Below are 6,203 nucleotides of genomic sequence, written 5' to 3'. Positions count from 1 at the left end.
GTTTGTATATGTAAACTGTGGGTCGACGGTTATATACCTGGAGCTGATATTCAGCATGATTATCAGAACCATGAATTTAAAAATGTTTCACTTGGCTCTGATGCAGCATGTAATCTGCAAAGTAAAGAGTAACTAAAGCTATCAAACAATGTAGTGGAGTAAAAAGTAGGATATCTAATACCCAATGTGTAGAGTAGTTGAAGTCTGCAGTAGCAGAACATGGAAATACTTGAGTAAAGAACAAGTACCCCAACTTTGTACTAGTACAGCAGTTGAGTAGATGTACTTAGTTAGTTACTTAGTTAACAGCCTGCTCCTGTTGGGCAGCAGTTAAATCACTTTCTGGCTACAAAAACATCACTGATGTCTGACAGTGGGCTGTTCTCATGGCCTCGACGAGTCAGATTCAATCAGTCAGCTTTTAATGTGAAACCACACCTGCACTCGCCTACAAGTACCTCGAAATTGTTCTTAATGCTGCAACTTGTCAGAATTTTAGTCTTAAACACACAAAAATTGACTGAAATTATCAACAGAACATTAAAGAAACAAACTGTTTTGATGATATTGAAGTCAGCCTGCTAACTAGTTAGCCCCTAGCCAGTTTGTACCTCAAGAGGTGACAGTCTGATGGTAAACAACACCAACACTGCTCTTGTGCTCCAAACTACCATTCTGGGCAGTCAGGTAATATGACCGCTAGCTGCACGGCTAACTGAGCTAACTAGCTAATGGCAGCTATAGTTTGTAGCAGTCAGCGGTTAGTTTCGAATATAAAGTGGACAGGTGGCGAAGTCTTACATATTGTACCTTTAAGTACTTAGTTACTTTCCCTTATGTGGAATGTTTCATGTTCACCGAGAGGGACGACTGAAGCCAGGCTGCCAACCTGACTCCTCTACATCCAGACGTGCACCCAACACTGTTGCAGCAGCTGGTTCAGTCCCTGAGGACAGATGTTAAAAAGAAAACTAAACCTTTCCCACATGTGTGTTTGTTAAAAGCATGGGCGGGAAAATTAAGTTTTAATGATGCCGACCTGTGGATGTAAATCAGTCTTTGGTCTGATCACATGAAAATCATAAAAATTGATAAAAGGCTGCAGAGAAAAGTTACACATGAGGATTTTACACTGAAATAAATAATGAAAAATTGCAAAATGTTGTGAAAAATGTTATTTGTGCATTTATAGAGTCAAAGTTATTTAAAAATAAAATGGATTTGAACTTATTTTCTAGTTCAGGTCAATGATACAGGTAGATACATGAATAATGAGGCAACAATTCTAGTTTAATAAAAGTTTAAATGTTATTTTTAGATTTAAAAAGTCGTTCTTAAACAGACATATATTCATAGACAGGTGCTGAAGAGTTTCACCATGAAATGTTGGACAAACTAACTCAGACAAGTTGTTGTTGGTGTGGATGAAGTAAGAAAATGTAAAACTACAATAATCACGTTACTCTAAACTCATTCTGCTGCAGCTAAATCGTGTCTCGTGATAAAGAGGTCAGACTCACCCTCTGACAGATGATCCTCCACAACACAGTCAGCTCCCAGTGCTGCAGATGCTGCCTGTGCTACAGGTAGAGTGAGACTGCAGCACAACAACCCACCGTTCATTGATTTAAACTGCGACTGAACACAGCTCAGTTCCTGCTGCTGCATTTCAACCCCTCATCACAACAGCCTCAACTCTGACTCTGTAAACCTGAGAGAAGCAGGACCTCCAGTGGTCATGTTGTGTAACTGCTGCTGCTCACTGAATATGTGGAAATACATCAAATTATTAGCAGTTTATATTGTTTTTTATTAAGTCAGTAAATCAGCACATTGTGGTATCACATGCTGATATCTGACCTTCAAATATGTATATACACATATAATATATACACACATATACATACATATATATATATATATACACATATTTCTACACATACATATATTATGTGTGTGTGTGTATATATATGTATATATATATGTGTGTATATATATATATGTATATATATATATGTATATATATATATGTATATATATATATATATATATATATATATATATATATATATATATATATATATATATATATATATATATATATATACACACACACACACACATATAGCCTACATACATATATTGTAAGGGTTGTGTCACAGGAACTACTTTGACTTTTAGAGATAAAGATTCTTCAAACAGACATTTTATTAAATGCAATGTAAGAAATACAAATATCACATGTAGTTACCTGCCACATAGAAAAAATAAAGCCTTATCCAGACATATAAAAACCAGAGTTTAAAGATTTTCAGTCAATATTTGGTACACAAAACGTTGATTTCCCTTACTAATCTAATAATGTGCACATTTGATTTGCAATCAAATTGCAACCTGAAGCCATAATTTATCTCATTATTAGTATTACTGTCAGATACTGTTCGCCCTCTGTTCAATATGAAAGGAGGCTCACACATCTTTCAAATTCATACTCCTGACTTCTTTCCCCACAACAGATAAGTCCTGTGATTTTCAGGCTGATGTCATTAAATTTGACCATTTACAACAGGGGGAACGCATCCTGACAGCTTGGAGTATTACTGTCAGACACTCTCCTCCGAAGAATCGCCACCTTACCGTGGTGGAGGGGTTTGTGTGTCCCTGTGATCCTGGGAGCTCCTGGTAGGGTCTCCCAAGGCAAATTGATCTCAGGGGAGGGACCAGACTAAGAGCGGTTCAAAACGACCCTATGAATCGGCAATCAAAGGCAAGGAGTACCTCGCCCAGTATGGGGGCACCGGGACCCTCCCCTGGAGCCAGACCCGGGGGTGGAGCTCGCCAGCGAGCGTCTGGTGGCCAGGCCTTGGCCCATGGGGCCCGGCCGGGCTCAGCCCCAAAGAACAACGTGGGGCCGCGCCCCTGTGGACTCACCACCCGCAGGGGAGAGCGATGGGGTCGGGTGCTATGTACATCAGGCAGCAGGCGAAGGGGGGGACCTGGGCGTCCTGACCCCCGGCTTCGCAGACTAGCTCTTGGTACGTGGAATGTCACCTCTCTGGTGGGGAAGGAACCGGAGCTGGTGCGGGAGGTAGAGCGGTACCACCTAGATATAGTTGGGCTCACCTCCACGCACAGCACCGGTTCTGGAACCAAACTCCTTGAGAGGGGCTGGACTCTCTCCTTTACTGGAGTTGCCCAGGGTGAGAGGCGCCAGGCGGGTGTGGGGATACTCACAAACTCCCAGCTTGTGAGTATCAGCGCCGCTGTGTTGGAGTTCTCCCCGAGGGACGAGAGAGTCGCCTCCATGCGACTGCAGGTCGCTGGGGGGAAGGCTCTGACTGTTGTTCAGCTCAGAATACCCGGCCTTCTTGGAGTCCTTGGGTGGTGTCCTGGAAGGGGCTTCACCTGGGGACTCCATAGTTCTTCTGGGGGACTTTAACGCTCAGGTGGGTGACGATGGGGAAACTTGAAGGGGGGTGATTGGGAGGAACGGCCTGCCCGATCTGAACCCAAAGGGGGTTTTGTTATTGGACTTCTGTGCTAGTCATGGATTGGCCATAACGAACACCATGTTCGAGCATAGGGTGGCTCATAAGTGTACCTGGTACCAGGCCACCTTAGGCCAAAGGTCGATGATAGACTTTATGGTCGTATCATCGGACCTGCGGCCGTATGTCTTGGACACTCGGGTGAAGAGAGGAGCGGAGTTGTCAACTGATCACCACCTGGTGGTAAGTTGGATCAGGTGGCGGGGGAGGCTGCCGGACAGACCTGGGAAACCCAAACAAGTAGTGAGGGTGAACTGGGAACGTCTGGCAGAGGCCCCGGTCCATCAGGTCTTCAACTCCCACTTCCGGAAGAACTTTCCGCTCATCCCGGCTGTCTACAAAGTGTTTATCAGCTGTTTCCAAATAACAGTCATAGGTTCAGTTAAAAATGAGGCCCTTCGTGTAGTTCTTGTAATGGGGCGCTAAATGTCTGGTGAGAAGATATTCATATGACACCCACAGTGATTAACTAGCGTACAGCAGACCTATTCAACTGGTGGCCCCTGGGCTTAATGCGGCCCTTTAACAACCTCATTTTGGCCCTTTGATCATTTTGTTAGCAGGCTAATTAGCCCATTCATTAGCTCTGTCTATTGCATAAGCAAAAACATACTATTCTTCATTAAAAACATTTGAACCCAGGCTGTTCAAGTGAAGGAAACTGACAACCTGCATTCATTGTTTTTTTGCCCTATTCTTTAGTTGGTTGTAAATAATATTTCCTTTTCAACTATGAAAACTGATAAAGTTGTGAAAAAATATTAAAAGTGCGATGATTTAACGTAGACTATTTAAATTATGAGCTTGACTGGTCAGGGGATGTACACAACGAGCGCTACAGAGCACACAATGACAGTGTAGGTGGTGGTTCAAGTTGTCAGCTGTCAGGTCCTCAGACCACGCCTCCAGCAGACCAGAACCGTCACCAGTGAAATAAACTCAGGTAGACCTGTCACACACCCTGTTGGCACTTCACTTTATTAAAAATCTGACCAGTCAGACCGAGATGGACCTCAGTGCACTGCTACTTTTATTTTACACGTCGGGACTCTTTCAGAAAGGTGAGCAAAAGATGATACAGTAATGTGTGATTCAAAGATTTTACATGTTTGTGTTATTTCTCTTAAACTGAAAGTTGAGCTGTGACTGCGTCATCACGCAGCATTTTAATTCCAGAAGTACCAAAATAACTAAACCAGGCGACGTGTTTTAGCATGCAGCTTCCTGGAACAAAGAGTTTCTTCTAGTGACAAACACTGACTGACTGTTGATGAAACGCCAGTTTAAACTGTGCAGAGATGATGTTTGTGGTCGACCTGATAAGAGGCAGACTCATCTCAGACCCAGTGGAATAAGACTACACAACATTAAGATTATGGTAACTGTAAAAATGTAACAGTGCGATGACTTGGGTTTGTCAAACAGTCAGCAGTGATCTCACAAATAATTTACATATTGCACTGGCAAAGCAGGTTTATTTGCATAGTACAAGACAACAGATGCTTCACAGAGGCATAAACATGACATTAAAATACATTAAAAACAAGAAGGAAGACATCAAGAAACAAAACATTAAAACAAGTTAAGAAACAGGAAAGTAAGCTGAAATAGAATAGATTTAAAAGAGACAAGAATATAAAAGTCACAGTGCAGTTCAAAGCCCTGAAAGTGCTTCAATGAAAAGATGTTTCACTGTTGATCTATACCCATTATCACAAAGTGCACTTTAATTTATTTTTTCATCAACCAATCACAGCTTTTAAAATTGTTTTAAAGTCACACCTCGGCTGGGACTCGTTGTTACAGGTTTTAGGTTTTAGAGGGTTTTTTCACTCTGGCCAGGAGCCCCTCAAGTGTCACATACATTGTTGGAAGCCTCTGAAACTTTCTCTTCCTGCAGGTCTGACAGATCTGATACGAACACAGCGGACTGTGATGGCAGCTGTAGGAGATGAAGCCCTCTTAAAATGTGAGCTGATGCAATCTAAAGATGTTGTTCAAGTCATCTGGTGGAAGATTTTACCCAACAGGATGAAGAATATTATTTCTCAGCACAAAGAATATGGTCAAGGTGTGAATCCTGACTTCAGAGATAAAGTAGAGTTTACAGATGCTGGACTGCAGAGCAGCTCCATCATTATCAGAAACGTGGCAGAACAAGATGAAGGCTGCTATTGCTGCTTGTTCAACATTGATCCTGGTGATGATCTAAGAACTACAACCTGCCTCCAACTCTATGGTAAAGTACAAGAACACTACATCTAGTGAATTACAATTTGAATCAGTTTCACTGCTCATGTTGTTCACCTCACCACACAAACTAACATACCAGACAGAGAGTATTAATGTTGATGTCTTTGCTGCGACATCATGAATGTGATATTTTTAAATATCTTTTCTGTGCAGAGCTGCATGAACCCGTTCTCCATGTCATGATGATCCCTGCTGAAGTCAAACAGTCTGCTGATGGTGAGAAACATTGATTGATTCGATCTTTTCAGACAACACCAATAAATTAAAGATTCATATATTTTTGTTCACCTTTGACTTTTCTTCATCCTTCAGTCCGAAACAAAGGGACTGAGGAGCTCATGATACCACAAGAAACAACCGAACACACTCAAGAGTAAGATCACTTCTTGATTTCTCACTTGT

At 42.0% G+C, this 6,203-nt stretch overlaps 1 protein-coding gene across 1 annotated transcript in view; it reads left to right on the top strand.

Annotated features, from left to right (window-relative positions):
* Window positions 1–6,203, top strand: part of LOC140992033 (splicing factor U2AF 35 kDa subunit-like) — a 69,214-nt gene that overhangs the window by 4,278 nt on the left and 58,733 nt on the right. The window lies entirely within an intron of this gene.

This window comes from Pagrus major, chromosome 24, assembly GCF_040436345.1.
Source record: "Pagrus major chromosome 24, Pma_NU_1.0".
NCBI lineage: Eukaryota > Metazoa > Chordata > Actinopteri > Spariformes > Sparidae > Pagrus > Pagrus major.
This window is presented reverse-complemented; position numbering and strand designations above follow the sequence as displayed.